Genomic DNA, 12,051 nt, shown 5'->3' with positions numbered 1-12,051 from the left:
GGGGCCTGCGGGAGCCTGTAGGGGACTGTGGGAGCCTGCGGGGGCCTGTAGGGGACTGTGGGGGCCTGCGGGGGCCTGTAGGGGACTGTGGGGGCCTGCGGGAGCCTGTAGGGGACTGTGGGGGCCTGCGGGGGCCTGTAGGGGACTGTGGGGGCCTGTAGGGGATTGTGGGAGCCTGTGGGGGCCTGTAGGGGACTGTGGGGGCCTGCGGGGGCCTGTAGGGGACTGTGGGGGCCTGCGGGAGCCTGTAGGGGACTGTGGGGGCCTGCGGGGGCCTGTAGGGGACTGTGGGGGCCTGCGGGGGCCTGTAGGGGACTGTGGGGGCCTGCGGGGGCCTGTAGGGGACTGTGGGGGCCTGCGGGAGCCTGTAGGGGACTGTGGGAGCCTGCGAGGGCCTGTAGGGGACTGTGGGGGCCTGCGGGAGCCTGTAGGGGACTGTGGGAGCCTGCGGGGGCCTGTAGGGGACTGTGGGGGCCTGCGGGGGCCTGTAGGGGACTGTGGGGGCCTGCGGGAGCCTGTAGGGGACTGTGGGGGCCTGCGGGGGCCTGTAGGGGACTGTGGGGGCCTGCGAGGGCCTGTAGGGGACTGTGGGGGCCTGCGGGAGCCTGTAGGGGACTGTGGGAGCCTGTGGGGGCCTGTAGGGGACTGTGGGGGCCTGCGGGGGCCTGTAGGGGACTGTGGGGGCCTGCGGGAGCCTGTAGGGGACTGTGGGGGCCTGCGGGGGCCTGTAGGGGACTGTGGGGGCCTGCGAGGGCCTGTAGGGGACTGTGGGGGCCTGCGGGAGCCTGTAGGGGACTGTGGGAGCCTGTGGGGGCCTGTAGGGGACTGTGGGGGCCTGCGGGAGCCTGTAGGGGACTGTGGGAGCCTGTGGGGGCCTGTAGGGGACTGTGGGAGCCTGTGGGGGCCTGTAGGGGACTGTGGGGGCCTGCGAGGGCCTGTAGGGGACTGTGGGGGCCTGCGGGAGCCTGTAGGGGACTGTGGGAGCCTGTGGGGGCCTGTAGGGGACTGTGGGGGCCTGCGGGAGCCTGTAGGGGACTGTGGGAGCCTGTGGGGGCCTGTAGGGGACTGTGGGAGCCTGTGGGGGCCTGTAGGGGACTGTGGGGGCCTGCGGGAGCCTGTAGGGGACTGTGGGAGCCTGTGGGGGCCTGTAGGGGACTGTGGGAGCCTGTGGGGGCCTGTAGGGGACTGTGGGGGCCTGCGGGGGCCTGTAGGGGACTGTGGGGGCCTGCGGGAGCCTGTAGGGGACTGTGGGAGCCTGTGGGGGCCTGTAGGGGACTGTGGGAGCCTGTGGGGGCCTGTAGGGGACTGTGGGGGCCTGCGGGGGCCTGTAGGGGACTGTGGGGGCCTGCGGGAGCCTGTAGGGGACTGTGGGGGCCTGCGGGAGCCTGTAGGGGACTGTGGGGGCCTGCGGGGGCCTGTAGGGGACTGTGTTTTTTTTGTGTTTTTTTTGTGTTTTTTTTTTTTAGGTTGTGTCCATATAACATTATTATGAATATTTTGCCACAAGATAAGATGTGTCCCTTCTCAGGCATGGTGTGAATCCTGAACAAACCCAAAGTGGCCGGGAGAGATATTTGTGCTACCTCCACCTCCCCAGAATGAGAACGAGTAGAGGTATGATGCACCAGCTTCCCCCTGGGATCCACAATGGGCCCAGCTCGGCTTTTCTTTGTTCCTGTTTGGTTTTACCGCTTTGTTTCAACACTTTAGTCTGTTACTTCTGCAGTACAATCCCTCTGATGACTGGATGAATGTGTATTTTTGGAGAATGATAACAGTCCTGGGATGGTTTTGTTTTCTCCCACTTGCTCTCCTAATCCTATTCTCCTTTTGTATCGGTGTGCATTTCATGTTTTTGTGAGTGTGGGTGCGTGCGGTTTGTGATTTTTATTTTTTGTTATTCACCATGTGCGTTTTTGTGAGGATTCTGTATTGTGTGTGTGTTATTTGTGAGGATTCTGTATTGTGTGTGTGTTATTTGTGAGGATTCTGTATTGTGTGTGTGTTATTTGTGAGGATTCTGTATTGTGTGTGTGTGTTATTTGCTAGGATTCTGTATTGTGTGTGTGTTATTTGTGAGGATTCTGTATTGTGTGTGTGTTATTTGTGAGGATTCTGCATTGTGTGTGTGTTATTTGCGAGGATTCTGTATTGTGTGTGTTATTTGTAAGGATTCTGTATTGTGTGTGTGTTATTTGTGGAATCTTATCTGTACTCATTGCACACTGTGTTTAAGACGGTATAGAAGTGTATGTTATTATTTCACAGTGTGTTTGTGTTGTCCGTGCCCTTTGCTTCGTGACCACTTCCTCTGACAGTGACTGATATGATTGGTCAGCTGGCATACAGGCAATGTCTCGCCTCCGGTGTTTTCTGAGGGAGGGTGTTGAAGCCGCGTTCTAAACTCATCCCACCCTTCTATGGTCCCCTCTGCTTCCCTCTTGCCCCCCCCCCCCCCCCTGCACCCCTCAGTCCTCCTCTGCACCCCCTCCCTCCACAGAGGGTAGAGACAGTTGGGCGACAGCTATTCATCACAACTTTTCATCACTGTATTTCATGTGACACAGTTGGCGAATATGTGAATTGTATTTGTGTACCTGTGTGTGATAGGGCATTTTGCTAGATTAGATCATAAGCTGTTATTCCTCTCCTCTGTAGCTGTAGGCTTACCTAAAGATTTGAGGGCAGTAAAAAACAATGTAATATTTTATTTATTGATATTGTATTTGGAGGCTCCAGAGTATGACGCAAAATGTGTTTAGGTCCAGCTAAGGAGGCTGTTTGGCTTTCTGTAACACAATTGTAGTTGTATTAATATAGTCATCAATACAATGCTAAGAGTTTGCTGCACTTACTGTCAGGGTACAGAAGTTCAAGAGGCTATGCATTGGGGACAGGACAATACTTGAGTACTGTGTGTTTTCCCGTTCCCTGTTCACTGTAGTACACATAACACTAACACACACACATGTACATATGTTGATAGTCACACACACAGTGAGGACACCATGAACCATGTCCAACCCTCCCAGCTATTTGGTCAATATTTGGCAGAATGTGTTTGTCCTGGAATAATATCAAACAAGGACACACACACACACACACACACACACACACACACACACACACACACACACACACACACACACACACACACACACACACACACACACACACACACACACACACACACACACACACACACACACACACACACACACACACACACACACACACACACACACACACACACACACACACACACACACACACACACACACACACACACACACAGGAGAGCAGGTGCAGCAGAAGCCAAAAGCATGAGGCCCATCGTCACACCTCATCTCTGCATGGTCATATGGGGCATGTCTGTGTGTGTGTGTGTGTGTGTGTTTGTGCACTTAGTCATGCTGAATCTCTGCTCAGCCAGAGGGTTTTCATGGTTCAAGCGGTGAAACTGTAAACTGATCAAAGTGACAGAAGGCCATACAGCCCTGCAATCTGCCCCTGACAAACACACACATTTCTCTTCTCTCTATCCCAGGTGAACTTCTCAGTCTTTGTCTGTCTGTTTGCTATTCAAATGAAGTGATTTAATGCATCTGCAGTGAACTCATTAACAGGATGTAGTGTCCCATGACTGGAAATGGTTTGTCTGAGAACTAATGTGTGTGTGTGAGCCGGTGTGTCTGTATGTGGCATGCACATGTGTGAGTGGTGAACTATCTGTCTTGATTCTCTTTCTGTTTTTCAGTTGACCCCAGGGCATAAGTCTGAGGGGGAATTAAAAAACCTCAGTTTTCTTTCTTTCTTCCTCCCTTTCTCTCCTTTTCTGCTAATGAAGTGCCGATCCAGCGAGCAACAAACGTTCCCAATACCTTAGAGAACATTGCCTTAAGTCATTACCTAACGTTTTCATGGGAATGTTCCTGTGATGTACAAGGACGTTTTCCAAGAGACCATTCCCTTAATGTCAAACAGAACGTCCCCAGAGTATGATTGCCATGTTCTCATTTAAGATGACAATGTTCTAGACATGTTTCATGGGAACGTTGCAAGAACATTCCATTGTCCAAAGACGATTAAAACATAGGACATTCTGTTATGGTCCCCTGGTGTTTTTTGTCTAGTTCTCAGCTTGTTCCGGGGATGTCCTTAAAGATGTGTTTAGGACGTTGCCAGACTTTTTTGTTGTTGTTGATATTTATTTTTTTTACTCACCAACCCTTATTACTTTTGCTGAGTCCATCGAGGCCCTGATTCGTGAACCACTGATCCATTCATAGCTCTTTGTCTTTGTCCCACTGCCAGGGACTCCCACACACACGAACAGTGCTTTTAACATACAATATTTTCAACTTATATATTTGACACACTTAGACATACATGATTACATTGTTCATGTTAATGTATACAGTAATTACTATTCAACATGTCTTCCTGCTACGCCACCATTTCTGTGTCAGTTATCGGTCAATCTCACTATTTTCAAAATCGATTGGATTTACTTACACTGTATATACAAAAGTATGTGGACACCCATTCAAATGAGTGGATTCGGCTATTTCAGCCACGCACGTTGCTGACCGGTGTTTCAAATCGAGCACACAGCCATGCAATATCCATAGACAAACATTGGCAGTAGAATGGCCTTACTGAAGAGCTCTGTGACTTTCACTGTCATAGGATGCCACCTTCAACAAGTCAGTTCGTCAAAATGTCTGCCCTGCTAGATCTACCTCAGTCAACTGTAAGTGCTGTAATTGTGAAGTAGAAATGTTTAGTAGCAACAACGGCTCAGCCACGAAGTGGTAGGCCACACAAGCTCACAGAATGGGACTGCTGAGTGTTGAAGCAACTCGTAAAAATCATCAGTCCTTGGTTGCAACACTCACTACCGAGTTCAGAACTGCCTCTGGAAGCAACGTTTGTCGGGAGCTTAATGAAAAGGGTTTGCATGGCTGAGCAGCTAAGATCACCATGCGCAATGCCAAGCGTCGGCTGGAGTGGTGTAAAGTTTGCCGCCATTGGACTCTGGAGCAGTGGAAACACGTTCTCTGGAGTGATTAATCACGCTTCACCATCTGGCAGTTAGATAAACTAATCTAGGTTTGGCGGATGCCAGGAGAACGCTACCTGCAAAGTTTGGTGGAGGAGGAATCATGGTCTGGTACTTTTTTCATGGTTTATGTTAGGCCCCTTATTTCCAGTTTAGGGAAATCTTAATGCTACAGCATATAATGACATTCTAGACAATTCTGTGCTTCCAACTTTGTGGCAACAGTTTGGGCACTTTCCTGTTTCAGCATGACATTGCCACCATGCACAAAGCAAGGTCCATATGGAAATGGTTTGTCGAGATCGGTTTGGAAGAACTTGACTGGCCTGCACAGAGCCCTGACCTCAACCCTATCGAACACCTTTGGGATGAATTGGAAAGCCGACTACGAGTCAGGCCTAATCGCACAACATCAGTGCCCGAACTCACTAATGCTCTTGTGGCTGAATAGAAGCAAGTCCCCGCAGTAATGTTCCAACATATTGTGGAAAGCCTTCCCAGAAGAGAAGAGATTGTTATAGCAGCAAAGGGGACACCAACTCGATATTAATGCCCATGATTTTTGAATGAGATGTTCGACAAGCAGGTGTCCACATACTTATGGTTATGCAGTGTATTTAAGCTATTTTAGGGTTTTTTGTATAGTTGTCTCATGTTGGTGGGGAATATTTATCTGTTTTAATGTTACTCCTGAATTACTGTGATAAATAAAATAGTTTTTCTTGAGGGTACTTTTAACAGAAAGTGTTCAAGTTAACTTCAAAGTGCAAAGTGTAGCAATACAGGTGAATTCAGTCATTGACACAGACATGGTTGCACAGCAGAAAGATCGTAATGCCGTGAAATAAGAGGTTGTGAGTTCAAATCAAATTGTATTTGTGACATTCACAGAATACAACGGGTGTAGACTTTACAGATAAATGCTTGCTCACGAGCCCTTCCCAACGATGCAGAGTTAAAAAGAATAAATTAGGAAAAATACAACACAAAAGTAACACAAGATGAATAAAATAGACAAGAATGAAGCTATATACAACCAGTACCAGATCAATGTGCAGAAGGACAAGGTATGTACATAAAGGCAAGGTAAAGTGACTAGGCAGCAGAATAGATAATAATAAGAGTCAAATGAAAAACAGCATATGATGATTGTGAAAGTGTGTGTATATGTGTCGTCGGTATGTCAGACTTCGGAGGTGCGCACACCACCCATCGCTTCCGAGTATATTACTCGCTAATGTCCAGTCCCTAGATAACAAAGTTGACAAATCAGGGAAGGGTTGCTTTCCAAAGAGACATCAGGGATTGTAACATACTCTGTTTCACAGAAACATGGCTCTCTCGGGATATGCTGTCGGAGTCAGTACAGCTACCTGGATTGTCAGTGCATCGCGCAGACAGGAATGGCGGGGGTGTATGTTTCATGATTAACGACTCATGGTGCAATTGTAACAACATACAGGAACTCAAGTCCTTTTGTTTACCTGACCTAGAATTCCTCACAATCAAATGCCGACTGCATTATCTCCCAAGAGAATTCTCTTCGGTTATTGTCACAGCCGTGTATATCCCCCCTCAAGCCGATACCACGACGACTCTCAAGGAACTTCACTGGACTTTATGCAAACTGGAAACCATATATCCTGAGGCTGCATTTATTGTAGCTGGAGATTTTTAAAAAAGCAAATTTGAGAAGAAGGCTCCCTAAATTCTCAGCATATTGATTGTCAGCATTTTGATTGTAGCACTGGCATTGGAAAAACACTGGACATTCGTTACTCTAACTTCCGCGATGCATACAAGGCCCTCCCCCGCCCTCCTTTCCACAACTCCATTTTGCTCCTACCTTCCTATAGGTAGAAACTCAAACATGAATGAGGGGACTAAGCACACACCCCTGAGGGGTCCCTGTGTTGAGGGTCAGCACGGCAGAGGTGTTGTTGCCTACACTCACCACCTGGGGCTAGCCCATCAGGAAGTCCAGGATCCAGTTGCAGAGGGAGGTTTTCAGTCCCAGGGTCTTGAGCTTTGTGATGAGATTGGAGGGGACTATGGTATTGAATGCTGAGCAGTAGTATGAACAGCATTCTCATATAGTTATTTCCCCTCTCGTCCAGGTGGGAGAGAGCAGTATGAAGTGCAATTGAGATTGCGTCATCTGTGAATCTATTGTGGCGGTATGCGAATTGGACTGGGTCCAGGGTGTCTGGGATGATGGTGTTGATGTGTGTCATGACCAGCCTTCAAAACAATTCATAATTACAGAAGTGAGTGCTATGGGACAATAGTAATTTAGGCAGGCTACCAAGGAGTTACTGGCAATAGGGATAATGGTGATCAGTTTGAAATATGTTGGGATTATAGACTGGGACAAGAAGAGATTGTCCATGAAGACACTTGCCAGCTGGTCTGCATATGCTCTGAGAACACGCTCTGGTATTTGCGGCCTTGCCAGTGTTAACCTGTTTAAAAGTTTTACTCACTTCGGCCACAGAGAGCGAGATCACACAGTCATCTGGAACAACAGGGGCTTCATGCAAGATTATGTGTAGTTTTCCTCGATGTGATTTCCTCCATCTCACGGCTGGGTTTCTTGTTTGCGTCTACGTCCATGTGCTGTTCCTGGTAAGCCGCCTTTAGCCCAGCACAGATACTGCCTGTAATCCATGGTTTTTGGTTTGGATACATTCGTATTGGTCACTGTGTGGACGACGTCGTCTATGGACTTATTGATGAAGCCAGTGACTGATGTGGTAAACTCCTCAATGTTATTGGGTGAATCCCGGAACATATGTACTAGCAAAACAGTCTTGTATTCTCTCGCCTGCTTCATCGGACCACTTCTGTTTTGAGCGAGTCACTGGTTCTCCCTGTTTGAGATTTTGTTTGTAAACAGGAAGCAGGAGGATAGAGTCATGGTAAGTTTACCCAAATGGATAGCGAGGGAGGGCCTTGTATGCATTTCTGTGGGTATAATAAAAGTAGTCTGGAATTGTAGCGTCCCTTGTGGAGCAGGAGACGTGTTGGTAGAAGACGTAGAACGGGTTTAAGTCTACCTGCGTTAAAGTCTCCGCCCAGAAGAAACGCTGCCTCTGGGTATGCGGTTTCTTGTCTGTTTATGGCTCCATACAGTTCGTTGAGTGCCAAAGTGGTATTGGCTTGTGATGGGATGTAGACAGCCGTGATAATTAACCTTTCTGATCTCCCCATCCCGGATCCGGGATCGTGAATACAGACTCAAGCTCATTACCATAACGCAACGTTAACTATTCATGAAAATCGCAAATGAAATGAAATAAATATGCTAGCTCTCAAGCTTAGCCTTTTGTTAACAACACTGTCATCTCAGATTTTCAAAATATGCTTCTCAACCATTGCAAAACAAGCATTTGTGTAACAGTATTGATGGCTAACGTAGCATTTAGCGTAGCATTTAGCGTTAGCATTCAGCAGGCAACATTTACACAAAAAAACAGAAAAGCATTCAAATAAAATCATTTACCTTTGAAGAACTTCAGATGTTTTCAATGAGGAGACTCTCAGATAGCAAATGTTCAGTTTTTCCTGAAAGATTATTTGTTTAGGACAAATCGCTCCGTTTTCTGCGTCACGTTTAGTTACGAAAAAACCCCTGTATCCAGGATTGTGTAAATCTATCAGCAAGCTCATTAGCATAACACAACGTTAACTATTCATGAAAATGGCTAATGAAATGAAATTAATCTATTTGCTCTCAAGCTTAGCCTTTTGTTGACAACACTGTCATCTCAGATTTTTAAAATATGCTTTTGAACCATAGCTAAACAAGCATTTGTGTAAGAGTATTGATAGCCTAGCATTGCATTAAGCCTAGCATTCAGCATGCAACATTTTCCACAAAAAAACATAAAAGCATTCAAATAAAATAATTTACCTTTGAAGAACTTCAGATGTTTTCATCTGAAGTTAATTTCTATCGACGATAAAATCCATCGTGGCAGTTTACTTTCAATTCTGAAGAAATGGAACGCGCATGGACTTACTGATTACGCACACAGGACACCGGGCGGGACACCAGGTAAATGTAGTCTCTTATGGTCAATCTTCCAATGATATGCCTACAAACACGTCACAATGCTGTAGACACCTCGGGGAATATACAGAAAGCACAGGCTCATTCCTGGCGCATTCACAGCCATATAAGGAGACATTGGAACACAGCGCCTTCAGAATCCGGGGCATATCCTGTATGAAACATCATCTTGGTTTCGCCTGTTGCATTAGTTCTGGGCATGCACAGATAATATCTTTGCAGTTTTGGAGACGTCAGAGTTGTGTCTTTCCAAGGCTGTCAATTCCATGCATAGTCGAGCATCTTTTCGTGACAAAATATTGCGCTTAAAACGGGCACGTCTTTTTATCCAATAATGACACAGCGCCCCTATAGGTTCAAGAGGTTAAGAATGAGAACTCGCATGGTAGATAAAAAGTTCTGCAGCTTACCATGAGGTATTATATATCAGGTGAGCAAAAGCTAGAGATTTCCTTCACACTGCAAGCAGCATAACAGTTGTTGTTTATGAAGAGGATCACCCCTCCCCCTTTGGACTTGTCTGAGGCAAATCCCAGGTGGGGACATGTTGAATAATAATTACTGTATAAATAAACATACACAATGTCATCATGTGTGTCAAAATGTTCTCAAATACAGTGCCTTGCGAAAGTATTCGGCCCCTTGAACTTTGCGACCTTTTGCCACATTTCAGGCTTCAAACATAAAGATATAAAACTGTATTTTGTTTGTGAAGAATCAACAACAAGTGGGACACAATCATGAAGTGGAACGACATTTATTGGATATTTCAAACTTTTTTAACAAATCAAAAACTGAAAAATTGGGCGTGCAAAATTATTCAGCCCCTTTACTTTCAGTGCAGCAAACTCTCTCCAGAAGTTCAGTGAGGATCTCTGAATGATCCAATGTTGACCTAAATGACTAATGATGATAAATACAATCCACCTGTGTGTAATCAAGTCTCCGTATAAATGCACCTGCACTGTGATAGTCTCAGAGGTCCGTTAAAAGCGCAGAGAGCATCATGAAGAACAAGGAACACACCAGGCAGGTCCGAGATACTGTTGTGAAGAAGTTTAAAGCTGGATTTGGATACAAAAAGATTTCCCAAGCTTTAAACATCCCAAGGAGCACTGTGCTTGCGATAATATTGAAATGGAAGGAGTATCAGACCACTGCAAATCTACCAAGACCTGGCCGTCCCTCTAAACTTTCAGCTCATACAAGGAGAAGACTGATCAGAGATGTAGCCAAGAGGCCCATGATCACTCTGGATGAACTGCAGAGATCTACAGCTGAGGTGGGAGACTCTGTCCATAGGACAACAATCAGTCGTATATTGCACAAATCTGGCCTTTATGGAAGAGTGGCAAGAAGAAAGCCATTTCTGAAAGATATCCATAAAAAGTGTTGTTTAAAGTTTGCCACAAGCCACCTGGGAGACACACCAACCATGTGGAAGAAGGTGCTCTGGTCAGATGAAACCAAAATTAAACTTTTTGGCAACAATGCAAAACGTTATGTTTGGCGTAAAAGCAACACAGCTCATCACCCTGAACACACCATCCCCACTGTCAAACATGGTGGTGGCAGCACCATGGTTTGGGCCTGCTTTTCTTCAGCAGGGACAGGGAAGATGGTTAAAATTGATGGGAAGATGGATGGAGCCAAATACAGGACCATTCTGGAAGAAAACCTGATGGAGTCTGCAAAAGACCTGAGACTGGGACGGAGATTTGTCTTCCAACAAGACAATGATCCAAAACATAAAGCAAAATCTATAATGGAATGGTTCAAAAATAAACATATCCAGGTGTTAGAATGGCCAAGTCAAAGTCCAGACCTGAATCCAATCGTGAATCTGTGGAAAGAACTGAAAACTGCTGTTCACAAATGCTCTCCATCCAACCTCACTGAGCTCGAGCTGCTTTGCAAGGAGGAATGGGAAAAAATGTCAGTCTCTCGATGTGCAAAACTGATAGAGACATACCCCAAGCGACTTACAGCTGTAATCGCAGCAAAAGGTGGCGCTACAAACTATTAACTTAAGGGGGCTGAATAATTTTGCACGCCCAATTTTTCAGTTTTTGATTTGTTAAAAAAGTTTGAAATATCCAATAAATGTCGTTCCACTTCATGATTGTGTCCCACTTGTTGTTGATTCTTCACAAAAAAATACAGTTTTATATCTTTATGTTTGAAGCCTGAAATGTGGCAAAAGGTCGCAAAGTTCAAGGGGGCCGAATACTTTCGCAAGGCACTGTATATGACTTGAAAACACTGTATGTTGAAAGCGCTGTTTGTGTGTGTGTGTGTGTCCTTAAACTTGCCAACAGGCAAAGAGCTTTGAATGGATGTGTCACGTATGCTCCCTCTCCGGCGCTCTAGGTCACCAGGCTGCTCGTTATTACGCACACCTGTCACCATCGTTACACGCACCAGCGCCTCATCAGACTCACCTGGACTTCGTCACCTTCTCGACAACCTTCTCTATATCTGTCACTCCCTTTGGTTCCTTCCCCAGGCATTATTGTTTCTGTTTCTTGTCTGTACACTGTTCGTGTTTCTTGTTTTGTCCATGTTCATTTAGTTATTAAATACACTCCCTGAACTTGCTTCCCGACTCTCAGCATCTACGTTACAGGATGAGTGGCTCACCAATCAGGACCTTGAAGTACTTGGCAATAGTAACAAGGGGTGATGTGCAATGAAACACATTACATCAGGCGACGTCCTAAAAATTTCTTTAGGGACAGCCCAGGAAAAAGCTGGGAAGTAGACAAAAACCTCCCGGGGACCATGGCAGAATGTCCTATGTTTTAAACGTCCTTGGAACAGGAATATTCTTAAAACATTCCAATGAAATGTGTCTAGAACATTTACATCTTATATTCTGAGAACATGGCAACCATGTTCTGTATATGTTCTGTTTGAC

At 46.2% G+C, this 12,051-nt stretch overlaps 1 protein-coding gene across 2 annotated transcripts in view; it reads right to left on the bottom strand.

Annotated features, from left to right (window-relative positions):
* Positions 1–12,051, bottom strand: part of LOC110488820 (signal-transducing adaptor protein 1) — a 172,597-nt gene that overhangs the window by 48,658 nt on the left and 111,888 nt on the right. Inside the window, exon 1 of one of the 2 annotated variants that reach the window (XM_090198375.1) lies at positions 8,565–8,628. The exons of the other annotated variant lie outside the window; for it this stretch is intronic. The gene's annotated coding sequence lies outside the window, so the exon portion shown is untranslated. Of the gene's footprint in view, positions 1–8,564; positions 8,629–12,051 lie in introns of those variants that run through there. 2 annotated transcript variants of the gene reach the window in all.

Source organism: Oncorhynchus mykiss, chromosome 14, assembly GCF_057628025.1.
Source record: "Oncorhynchus mykiss isolate SJ-2025 chromosome 14, ASM5762802v1, whole genome shotgun sequence".
Taxonomy (NCBI): Eukaryota; Metazoa; Chordata; class Actinopteri; order Salmoniformes; family Salmonidae; genus Oncorhynchus; species Oncorhynchus mykiss.
This window is presented reverse-complemented; position numbering and strand designations above follow the sequence as displayed.